This window comes from Myotis myotis, unplaced genomic scaffold (assembly GCF_014108235.1).
Source record: "Myotis myotis isolate mMyoMyo1 unplaced genomic scaffold, mMyoMyo1.p scaffold_m19_p_12, whole genome shotgun sequence".
Lineage (NCBI taxonomy): Eukaryota > Metazoa > Chordata > Mammalia > Chiroptera > Vespertilionidae > Myotis > Myotis myotis.
In genome coordinates, this window is record NW_023416316.1 from 23,817,011 (window position 1) to 23,829,688 (window position 12,678).

The 12,678-nt window shown below is 41.7% G+C and overlaps 1 long non-coding RNA gene across 1 annotated transcript in view; it reads left to right on the forward strand.

The window, feature by feature from the left end:
* Window positions 1-1,383: 1,383 nt before the first annotated feature.
* Window positions 1,384-12,678, forward strand: part of LOC118667260 — a 76,567-nt gene continuing 65,272 nt past the window's right edge. Inside the window, exon 1 of the long non-coding RNA XR_004971200.1 lies at window positions 1,384-1,515. This is a non-coding gene — a long non-coding RNA (uncharacterized LOC118667260). The remainder of the gene's footprint in view (window positions 1,516-12,678) is intronic.

Genomic DNA, 12,678 nt, shown 5'->3' on the forward strand with positions numbered 1-12,678 from the left:
TTCTCCGAGTGACCTGGCAGGGGGTGCCGAAGGAGTCAGGCTCCAGACCAAAGATTCCCTGAGGTGCAGCTGCGCTTTCCGCCGGCAACAGTTCTAGAACTGTTTACGTCTGTCCGGCCCTCTGCGCCTCCCATCCTCTACTGGCTGCGTGTTTTACACAGGGATGCAGATGGCTCTGGGAAGATAAGGTTTTTATTTCTTTCTACTTAAGGGGTGCGTTTTATAAATGTAACCCAACTAAATGTACGCGCGCTGCAGCAGAAACTATTTAAATGTGTGCAAAACAAACACAAACGTGTTGAACATCTGAGCGGGTCTGACTATTGCAAATGTCCCCCCCTCCCCCGCTCCCCGTCAGAAATGGAACCCTCAGTTCGCACTTTCACTTTTTGATGGCGGAAGACGGGCCTCCCTTCCCATCTCCCAAATTAAACATTTCGAAATCAATCAACAAGATTTATTAGTCGGTCCCTCCCTAAGGGATTTTCTCTGGTCTCCTGGGACACATTTGTCCTTAAGTGGTGCGCCGAAAGCCTGGGCGACTGTATGAGGGAGAGCCATTTCTTAATGATGAATTTAAGTGTGAATTTCTTGCCGAAAACAAAAACAAAAATTTAGAAGACTTAAAAGCTCCTAGTTCCTAAGGTTGCATCTGAGTTGGAAGCATCCTCTTTTAAAGATCTGAATTTTTTGAGAAAATACTTGAGTAAAACAATGCAGACCGACATGGTTCCTGTGTGTCCGCTGCAATCATAGGTGACATGTTATTTCTTTGAACTGTCACAATCTTTGAGCGCGTGAGGGGGAAGGAGCGGGGAGGGTGCAGCGTTTCAGACTCGAAGAAGGTTCTAGCTAGTACCAGAAACTTGAAAACAAAACTAGCATCACATATGACAGAGGTCTATTTCTTCGCCTCCACTCCCACTTGAGACAGGGTGGTGTGGAGGAGGCCGTGGGAGGATGCTCCGAGAGTTGACCCGGCGGAGAGGAACCCAGCCTCTGCACTGCCACGGATTCCAATCCAGTCTCGGAAGGAAGGAGGGCGCTGCTGCATTGTATCCATTCAAAGGCTGGGAGGTGGGGGGAGCCGACCCGGAGCCGCGCGGCGCTGACGCACGCGAGGCGCATGATTGACGCAGGCGATGTTACTAAATTCGGCGGTTGGCCCGGCCCCGCCGCCGGCGCGCGCGGCCGATAGCGGAGTAGGTTCCCCTTCGGTCACCCCCGCCCCTTCTCCATTCAGCGCCGCGCGGGGCGGGGCGGGGCGCGGTGGGGCGCGCCGGGAGGGGCGGGGTGGGGCGCGCCGCGCGCCGCCGCGCTGGGATCCGGCCGCACCAAATATAGTCGGGCCTGGCTATTTTTAGCGTGGGCTCGGGGGCGAGCGCGCCGCGCGAGGGGGCGCCCTGACCCCTCCAGGGGTGCGGAGGGGGCGGGGGCGTGGTGGCCATCTTGGACTCCGCTCGACCCCGGCTGGTGGCGCGCGACGCTGGTCCGGGCTCGGCGCTGGGGGTCGGGGTGAGTGGGTGTGAGCGGTGGGAGCGAGGGCGGCGCGGGCTGTGACCCGAGGGGAGGGTGGGGCGCGGGCGCGGGGTCCGCCTGGAGGGGCGGCGCGGGCGGGGGAGCGCGGGGCGCCCGGCCCGTGGGGCGAGCGTGAGGACGGACGGCGATCCCGGCTGTCCCGCCGGCCCGCGGCCCGGCCGGCCCCGAGTCGCGTGGGGGCGGAGCCGCCCGCGGCCACCACTTCCTGAGAGCCGGGGATACCCCTCCCGAACGTCACGGAGGAGCCGAGGCGGCGGTGGCGGCCCCGGGCTCATCCTGCACTTGCATCACGGGTGCAACAGCAGCTGCTCTGCTCCTTTGTGGCTTTTTCCCCTGTTGAGTAACTGCTTTGTTAACTGAAAATACCATGACGGGCCAAGTGTGATCACCAGCTTCAGACCTCAAAGAAAGTGAAGCTGTCAGGCAAGAAGAGGGAGACTCCCTTCGCCGGCTGCGATGGTATCTGGTGGGTGGGTGTGTAGAGAAGCACTTGACAATTTCCACGTATTACTTCTTGCCTAACTCTTCACCCCCAAGAAGGTTTAAAAATACTTTTATTTCCATGCAGTAAAAATTTCATGTGTTCTGCACCCCACCCGTTCCCCCTTCAATTTGAAATCTCACGCCGAATTGGAATCACACTAAAGCAGGAACCCTAAAATTAGGCACAGTTTTTAGGAAACGGGACATCTTTCAACGAATTTATTTAATAAGCTTCGTTTTCTAAATGTTAATATATAAAAAAGGTTCTTGCCCACTCAAGGTAGTTATAAAACAACTAACCAAGTTTGTTCTTATGAATTGGGCTCCCTCAGTTTTAACCCTGTATTTTTGTTTACCTTGAATTAAAAATAATTCTATTCCTTGCTGAATATCTCCAGGTAAAGCATTTCTCTCTGAGTACGTGTTATCTTTCTGGACATCTGTGTTGGTTAATTTTGTGCTTCCCTGACCCCCATGGTCACTAATCTTTGTTCCTTGATGACTGTTAGGCTCAGGGCTGTTGTCTGATTGCCCTGAACCAATCAGCTGGTGTAGGGCTTCTCTGAGGAGGAAACTGGACTGACTGTTGGAGGATTCCAGTGGTCATTGATAAGTGGTAATATTTTTGCACTGAAATGGAAAGTCTTGGAAGCAGAAACAAGGCTCTGTTACAAAATGGGACACCATCCCCTGCTTAATCCTAGGTCCCTAAACATATGCAAGTCTTTAGGAAACCTCAAATGGAATGAATCATTCTCTTTTCTTTTTTAAATTTTTTTTTTTTTTATTGATTTCAGAGAGGAAGGGAGAGGGAGAGAGGTAGAAACATCAATGATGAGAGAGAATCAGTGATCAGCTGCCTCCTGCATGATCCCCACTGGGGACCGAGCCCACAATCCGGCCATTGACCAGAATCGAACCTGGGACCCTTCAGTCCACAGGCTGACACTCTATCCACTGAGCCAGACCAGCTAGGGCTGAATCATTCGCTTTTCAAGTTAATAACGTGTTCTATCTATAACTTTTCAAAAGTCTGATTTACTAGAAGTCAGGGGTAATATACTATAAGGCATATGTATGACTATTTGAGTAATCTAAATTGCCTTTTGGATGACTTTTTTTATTAAAGGAAAGTCATTACTTTATAAAACTCTCATTTTAGGAAATCAAGTAGAATAAGACTACCTTAATCTACGAAATGTTGAAAACTTACCTGGTTTTGCCTTTTTTCTAGAAGCGGGACATTTATGCGTGACCTAAGCAATGAAAGTAGTTAGTTTCTGCTTTCATAATACTTATGGCAGCCAATTTGCTAAAGGCTCTTTCGATGAAGTAACTATTACAAATTCACTGGATAATTAACTTTCATTTTATTTTGGTTTTATAGGTATAATCTATCTGCAAGAACGAAAGGGCTCTTTCTCTTAGACAATAAACTATGAAAATTTGGGGGAAATTTATTATGTGTGATAGAAAGCAATTGCTTTAACAAAGTGGGACTTACTTGCTTTAAATGCTCTTCTGATTAAGCAATGACATATAATCTTGTTGATTTTGCTAATAGGTAAAGAATGATGAGTCTTATTAATGCAAAGATTGGGTGAAGAAAGGTAAAATAAAAATTTCAAGCCAGAAGTTAACTAAGGTGCATATAGGAAGAAAAGTTAAAAAAAAAATTGTGTGTAACTTAAGTTTTCTAGAATCAGTGTAGAAATTCTATATTGTATTTAAGAAATGTATATACAATTTAGTAACCTGAGCTACATTGACTTATATACTTAAGTGTATGGGACTCAGGTACGTGGGACTACTACAGTAGCCTATCTGACCTACCCGTATACCATCCCTTCTTTATCAACTCTATTATCTCCAGATTAATCTTCCTAAAATATAGCTTTTGTTATATAACTCTCTTGCTCAAAAAGTCTTCAGCAGTTGGATCTTATCTCTACCATAAAACACGAAAGCCTCTACATTGTGGCCTCTTAATTTCCACAGGATTTTTCTGTTCTAGTCAAACTGATATCTTCACTGTTCTTCAAACATCCTTTTACCTTTCCACATTTATTCATAGTTTTCCTTTTTATGGCATTTCCTTCTTCCCCTTCTCTGCTTATTGAAATTTTTCCCTTCCTCGAAAATTAGCTCAAGAAAATTAGCTCAGGTTGTGCTTTAGTCTTTCATAAAATTCTTACTTTACTGCCTTGTTTTTGTGCTCTTGTGTTCATTGCTTATTCCCCTGTCAAACTATAAGCTTCAGAAGCATGCCTCACACATCTTTGAGATTTCTGTGGCAACTCAGTTTAACATAGATAGTAAATATTCCCCCATTTAAATTTGAATTAATAATATAAATAACAAGTTGTGTGAATGGATGTCTTGGCATGAATGGATGTATATGAGGTCATACATTAGTTGTTTTCTTTACCTGAACTTCCGGTACTCGTGTTTGAACATACCTTGTCAAGGTGCCTGCCACAAGTCCAGACAGCTGCATGGTGATACAAGGAAATTGCAGTTTGGCTTATATCTGTAATATCTGCGTAGGAAGATTTGCTATGATTTTTTTTTTTTCCTGGTAGACTTTTGATTTGACTCTCATTCTACCCTCTTTCCTCTATTTGCACTTTCTCTTAGGTTGTTTTGTCACAGTGATAAACTGGATGCTACAGGCTAGGAAATGTTAATAACTTCTTTTGGAAAAATTTCTTAATGTTTAGAAAATTGAGAACCAGTTAAATATAAAAATTCTTCAATCTTTTACCTTTTCTGAAATATGTATATATAGATTTGTCTGACTCTATATATGCAGAAATAAACTAGGCAAAGAAAATTTGGAATTATGATTTATTAGAAGTTTCAGAGAGAGACCCAATGTGACTTAGAAATTAAAATTTACTTTAAGAAAAAGTAATAGATCAGAAAAGACTTTTTATGTTATAGACAATTTTAGAAAAGAGTGAAAAACCAAGATGGAAAGATTACTTGGTAGTATAAGTGCTAATAATATTTTAAAATCTCATGAAGCAGTATTTTTCTACTCACTAGTAAAAAACAGGACAGGCTTGCATTCTAGTTAAAAAGGTAGTAGTTTATTTCTTAGTCACGTTTTCCCCAGTCTCTGGTAAACGCTAGAAGACCACAGGTGGTTTGAGGAGAAGAGTTATTACTCATGTGTGTTAAACCTATTCAGGATATTATTTATGCCTGTGAAATAAGATCTGCATTTGGGCTACAGTTGATGTATGAAGTAAACATCCCTTTCCACATATAACCGTGCACCACTTTCCCGTCACCTAACTCTGAAAAAACAAATAAACAAACAAACACCAACAACCCCAAACAACCCACCGAAAAAATCCCGATTGCTTTACATGTACAAGCTCAGTTCCTTCAGCATGTTCTCCGAGAGTGGGATGCTGTATTTGAGGGAGACCACTAGATTGCTTCTCAGAGGCCTGGATCTGGCTTTGCTGCTGCCAAGTGGCCCTGCCTTGGGTAAGTTAATTCATCTTTTGGCGGGGCCTTGGTATCATCATCTGTAAAATGATAGTGTCTGGTTCACTATATGATCTTTAAGCATCTTTCAGGTTGTAAAGTTGAATGCTTTTTTAGGTTCGTTCTATATTGTGACTCCTGGGTCAACTCTGGCCTGTTCTATCACTGTCTGATTGCTGTAGTCAGGAGGCTCCTGAACTCTTTTTGTATTTAACACGTGTGCTTATAGTAGCAATATTATATTGAAATATTTTGACTTGCATAATAACTAACCGTAGCCATTGAGTGAGATCTTGGTGGCCTGACAGAGTTAATGTACTGCCAGCATCACAGCCTTTGCCTGGCCGTAAAGTGGAAACAAACAGAAACCTGGGTAGTCCAAAAGTCATTTTATATTTTTAGCTTTGAAATTTGTTTTTGTACAATCATTTGAATATGGATGAGTCACAAATTGACTTCATACAAATTAATAAACTTTCATTGGAATGGATTCTGTTGTTTGTTCCTTTTCAGCTCTTTTCTGATCTTCACTGTGTGCTAAGAATAAGCCATTTCTTAAATGTCACAGCTGAGGCAGAAGTGTCCTGTCTGCTTTTTTCCTAGAGAAGGACTGGTGATGTTGGGGTTGCAAGTCTTTATATCTCCCTTTAGAGGGTGAGTCAATGGAGAAAGTGAAATATTAAGAAGGCAGGTCAAAAGAAAAGTACCAAGTAGCTATTAAGTTGAAAACTGCTAGCAAAGCGAGTAGAAAGAATACATTTTGTTTGTAAACTTGTTAGGTTTGCAGTTGGCTACATCTTTATAGATAAACTAGAGGCCCAGCGTGCACAAAATCGTGCACAAGTAGCTCACTTCTGCTTGCCTCAGCTGGCCGCCCCACCCATCACCGCTTGTAGCTTGCTGCCCCGCCCTCTGCCCCGCCTGCCGGGAGAGCTGCTGCTTGTTTGGTTGTGACGGCATTACAGCATGATGGCCACGGGCCTTTTATATAAGAGATAAGAGCTGACTATTACGAGCCAGGGGTGGGGAATGTCTGGCCCTCGGGCCATATAAGGCCCACGAAATCTTTCGGTCTGGCCCTGCCAAGGCATTAGGGGTGAGCTAATTAAATGTTTGACCAAATATAGCTAATTTTTAAGTTGGTAATTTTGTAAGGCCTGAGAATCTTATATAATAAAAAGGGTAATATGGAAATAGACCGAACAGCAGAACAACCAATCAAAGCTTAATATGCTAGTGATATGCTAAGGCTGCTCAACCACTCGCTATGACATGCACTGACCACCAGGGGGCAGATGCTCTGACTGGTAGGTTAGCTTGCTGTTGGGGTCTGGCCAATCAGGACTGAGCGAGATGGGCCAGACACGCCCTGGAGCCCTCCCGCGGTCCCTCCCCCACCCAATCGTGGACCAGTGGGTTCCCTCAACCTGGCCTCTCACAATCTGGGACCCCTCGGGGGATGTTGAAGAGCCGGTTTCAGCCCAGTCTACAGGCCACTCCCCTTGGGAGAACGACAGACGCAGGGCTCATGGCTGGCGAGCACTGCTATGACAACATGAGCCTCTTCGGATCGGGACTGATTGGGCCTGAGCCCACTGCAGGCAGAGTGGGGCCGGGATGAGCGGGAGTGGCAGGTAGGAGCTGCAGGCTGCATTGGACTGCGGGTTTTGACCCGATCCCTGCAGGCCACCCAGAGGGACCCCACCCGTGAACGAATTCGTGCACTGGGCCTCTAGTAATGTTATAAATATCCAAATGGCACTTGGCAGTAAAAAGGTTCCCCACCACCAGGCATTGGGAAATACCTGAGTTTTAACACATTGCAGTTTGGATAGTAAAAAAGTTTGGATAGTAAAAAATTTTGTTCATTAATTTAGGGCAATTTTTTAAATGCCTACTCTACATATTTAGGTATTTGGTTTCCTGCTTAGATCTTGTAATTAGTAACTGATTTTTTTTTTTAAACCATAATACATTTTCCAGTATTTATTCCGCATGTTTATAGTTCACTACTGGAAAAATTCCTCCCTAACATCTGTTCTGAATTAGTTCCCTTTTCCAGTTATGTTTTTCTGTTTTATCAATTATAGTGATGACAATAGAAAGTCATATTTTAAAGATTTATGTATTTAAACTTAGTAAAATGAAGTACACTACCATATTTTTAATTTCTGAAAATGATTGTCTTATTTAAAATTCACATGTTAAATTACTATATTAACAGTAGAATAAACTGGATAAAATTTGAAATCACTTTACCATAGTTTTGTAGCATGTTAGAGTTGTCAATTGACTTTTTAGAGACTTTTCATATTTCAGAATTTTTGAGAGAAGTTTCTATTTTTCTCAAAATCTCTTAAAAATGTCTTTTTTGTTTAAATTATCTTGGCCATGTTTATTTTGGGGGAAGAATTTATTGTGCACCTAAAGCAATTTTTGGCACAGAGTAGGTTCTCTGTAAACATTTGATGAAAGAATGAAAGCAGTTTTCAAGAAGCTTTTTTCAAAATATTCTATTTTATCATTTTTTTCTTTTATTTTTTTGTGGTTAATCCTCATCTGAGGATTTTTTTTCTATTGATTTTTAGAGAGTGGAAGAAAGTGGGGGAGAGACAGAGAGAGAAACATCAATGTGCGAGAGACACATCAATTAGCTGCCTCCCACACACACCTCCACCGAGGCTAGGGATTGAGCCTCTAACCAAGGTATGTGCCCTTAACTGGAACTGAACCCCGGGATCCTTCAGTCTGCCGGCCGATGCTCCAACCATTGAGAAAATCATCGAGAGTAACTATTTCCTTTATCCTAACCAGCTTCCGGGCCTTACTAACTTTTCTGAGAGAGTTTTACTCAGGGGTGAGGCATAATAGAGGAGCAGAGGAGGGCTGCTGCACATTTTTGTGCTGCTGTTAACTATATATACCTCCTCGTCACGTCGTTTGCAACTAGTTTTCCAGTTGCCCATGTGGAGGATAGTACCCCTGCGTTACACCACTCTGTGACTCCCGTGTTTGCACTAAGAACCAATTCAGCTATCCTAAGGAATTACCACCTTTTGACCCCACTACCCCAAGAATTAATCTCTGGCTGATCTCTTTGTTTTGATGTGCTACTTTTGCCATGACAGTTTCACGAGATTGTGTTCTTCCCTCTTTTTTTCACTGTCTCTTCCCTGGGCATATACAACCTGTCATCAGGGAGTTCTTTTCTTCTAGCCATCAGATTTCCATCTATAACCTTGACTTTGTTTTCCATTTCTAGATGCTACTATTCAAGGCCTCCAGATCTGTCATTCATAGACTAAGGGGCCCAAATGTAGACTATTACCTGGGAGCTTGAATTATATAGTATCTTCTAAACATTTAATCTATTAAACATTCTAAGATTTAATTTTTGTAAAGGTAGTGCATTCACGTGATTCAAAAAACAAAATGTCTAGTAATGAAAAGTTTCCCTTCTACCCCTGTTCCCATCTACCTAATTCCCATCCTTCTAGAGTTTTAATAAAAATTCAATGCATATTGAAGCCAATAAAAAGAAAAATTCTGCTTTCCTTTTTTATACAAATGGAAGATTATATGTATTATTGTGTTTTTACACTTAACAATGTGGAGTTCTTCCCATAACAGTGGAAAATATCCAATATATATTTCACTTTAACAACGTAATTGGATATCTCTACCACGTCATTGTGTGTCTATAGCATCATTTATTTAACCAGCCCCATATTGATAGACTTTTTTGGGAAATTTTCAATCTCTGGCTATTACAAGCAATGCTGCAGTAAATACTTTTGTTACATAGATTATTTCATACTTGTGAAATATGTTTGTAGGGTAAATTACTAAAAGTAGAATTGCAGACTAAAGAGTGTAAATCATGGTAGTTTTATACATACAACCAAATTGCCCTACACAGAGGTTGTACAGTTTAAACCCCTACCCCCGCCCCCTCCAGAAATGCCTAATTACCCATATTCCTGCTAGCAAATGTGTTATTGAACTTTTGGATTTTTTCCAATCTGATAGGTGAAAATGTTGTCTTAGTGTAGTTTTCATTTCTGTTTCTCTTATGAATTAGTTTGAATATCTTTTTATGTGTTTAAGAGCCATTTGTAAGTGTCTCAGTATTCTTTGTCTGTTTTGGGAGGGGTGGGGTCATTTGAAAATAATCTCATAGCTAGTTGATTATTACGGAGATTGGCCCTTTGTAATATGAACTATAACATCACTTCCCCTTACCCTGTTTGTCATTTATTTTTCCGTCTTTGCTTATGGCGTTTTTGCTCTTTAGATTTTTTTCTAAAATGTAGTTGAATTTGTAAGTCTTCTCTTTTATGCCTTCTGGGTTTTGTGTCATAGTTAGAAAACCCTGTCCTACTACAAGGTTATAAAATAATTTTCTCCTATTGTCTTCTACTACTTTTGTGGTTTCTATTTTATGCTTAAATATTATTTTAATCCTCACCCGAGGATGTTTTTATTGATTTTATTTTCTTAGAGAGAGAAAGAGACTAAGAGAAACATCACTGTGAGAGAAATATTGATCAGTTGACTCTCTCTATGTGCCCCGACCAGCGATTGAGCCCGAAACCTTTTGATGCACGGGATGATGGTCCAAACAACTGGGCCACCTGGCCAAGGCTTTATGCTTCAAGTTTTGATCCGTTTTTCTTGGTGTATGGTTGAAATATAGGTCCAACTTAATTTTTTTCCAAGTGGCGACTCAGTTGCCCCAACAGCATTAGTGAATAGTCCATCGCTACATTTTTTTTTTTTACTTCTTACCAAAAACAGCAGAATTGTAAATCTACAACCCTCTCCCCCTTACATACTTTGCTGTGACTGAATATGAATACAGTTCTCTGTTTTCCTTTTTTTCTATAGAACGCCTTCTTTAGTGGCAAAGATTTCTTTCGCTGCGCTATCTTCCTGCTTTCCTCAGCAACATCCTGGCAGACAATGAATATTTGAATGAATAGAGGCTGCTCAGAAAGCTCTCCGGGATTTTTTATTGACCATAACTGGCTAAAAAGAAATCCTGACTATAATCAAGTTTCTTAGAAGGCTGTTAAAATCAGAGATGTCTTCTAGCTCTCTCAAGCCATATTAATATTACCTTTTGTAATTTGGAGCAGGAACCGTAATATGCCAGAAAAGTGGTTTGGATTCCCCATATGCAGTGGCCACTCCAGAACCTCATTTAGTTGAGGAAGTGATTGTGGGTGAAGGATTTGGGGAACATGCATCCTTAATTGAACCCCAAGAAGATTAAGTTTTCTCATCTAGGGAACTTAGGGAAAACCCCAGCAGTGTTCTAAGGCCGTGGTCGGCAAACCACGGCTCACGAGCCACATGCGGCTCTTTGGCCCCTTCAGTGTGGCCCTTCCAGTGTGGGCGCACACGTACAGTGAGATTGAAACTTCGTGGCCCATGTGCAGAAGTCGGTATTTTGTGGAAGAGCCACACTGAAGGGGGCAAAGAGTAGCATGTGGCTCGCGAGCCGCGGTTTGCCGAGCCAGTTTGCCAACCACTGTTCTAAGGGAAAGTATCCAAGCAGGCAGATGAAAATGAATTTATTTGATACCCTTACTAGTACTTTTGAAGCTAATTGGACTAGTCTTATAGCTCCTTGATAAAATACATTCTTCTACTTTGAATCATTGCTCTAGATCAGTGGTCGGCAAACTGTGGCTCACAAGCCACATGTGGATCTTTGGCCCCTTGAGTGTGGCTCTTCCACAAAATACCACATGCAGGTGCACATGTACAGTGCGACTGAAACTTCGTGGCCCATGCGCAGAAGTCAGTATTTTGTGGAAGAGCCACATTCAAGGGGCCAAAGAGCTGCATGTGGCTCGCGAGCCGCAATTTGCTGGCCACTGCCTAAATGATCTTTCTCTGTCAAACTTGTCTAGGGCATCTTGCTGGTTCTTTATTATTAAACCTTTTTGGGATCATATTTCTTATTTCTGCCTTCAGACTTTCCCTTGATGATGGTAGTATATTGTTTGTCCAACACCAATTTGACTTGAAGTTATTTTGGCCGAAACCAATTTTGGCCAAATACAGTTTAGTTGAAAGCAAACTAATCAACTAGATAAATTGGTTAAAACAGTGATTTGGTAAAAAAAGAAGAATATCCTAAATTACTTTTTAGGACTAATTTAGAATGTCCTAAATTAGTTTTTTGAGTAGTGATAATTTTAGTGTATTATAGGATAATCAACACTTTTAATTCATTTCCTAAGGATCTTTCTATTTTTTCTTTTACATTTCAAATTAATTTTCAGCTACAAGAGCACTTTTTTGTTTGTGATACAAAAAAATTAAAACAACTTAGCTGCCCAACAATAGGAGACTATTTGAACAAGCTTAATCTTTTTTCCCCTTTTTTCTTCCATTTCTTTTTGAACAAGTTTGATCTTAACTACAAGGCAATAAGAGGTTAATTGGAACAACTAAAACATTGAGCGATAAGATAAAAACATTTTCCTTTATTTTTTTTATTCTCTTCATTAAAAAGGCAATGCATGTGCAGTACAGGACACTCAGAAAAATGTAGATAAGGAATAGAAGGACAAAAGAAAAACAAAGCCATAAATCAACTCACCCAGGAATAACCACTGTTGTCCTTTAGTGTCTTTTTCAAATACATTTTATACACATAAATTACTGTTTGTAATCTGCCATTATTTAAGCATTCTCCAATTGATTAGTCACCTTTGTCCAGGATTAGGTTTTGGTTTCTTTCTGCCTTTTGTCTTGCAAGTGTGGGCAAGTCCACCTTAATTGGAAGTGGGTTGCCATTCTTTTTTCTTCTTTCCCTCAATCCTGTGCCCAGCCCCAAAGGTCCCCCCCCCCCCCCCCCCCCCCCCCCCCCGGCTTCCTTTAAGGGAGACAGTTTGTAAATGAAGCCATTCTGCCAAGTCTTTCTGTGGACTTACAAAAGGGACTCAGTTCCAAATGCCTGTGGAATCTCCCATTATATATAAAATTTGGAGTTCATAGGTATGTAAATGAGATGGGGAGAGTTAAGTGAGAGGAGGATTAGATTGGATTCCCACTAAAATAAAAATAAGGAGAAAGTCATTATCATTGGAGGGAAGTTATTGAGAGATTTTCTCTAAATCACTGTTAGCAAATATATGCCACGTG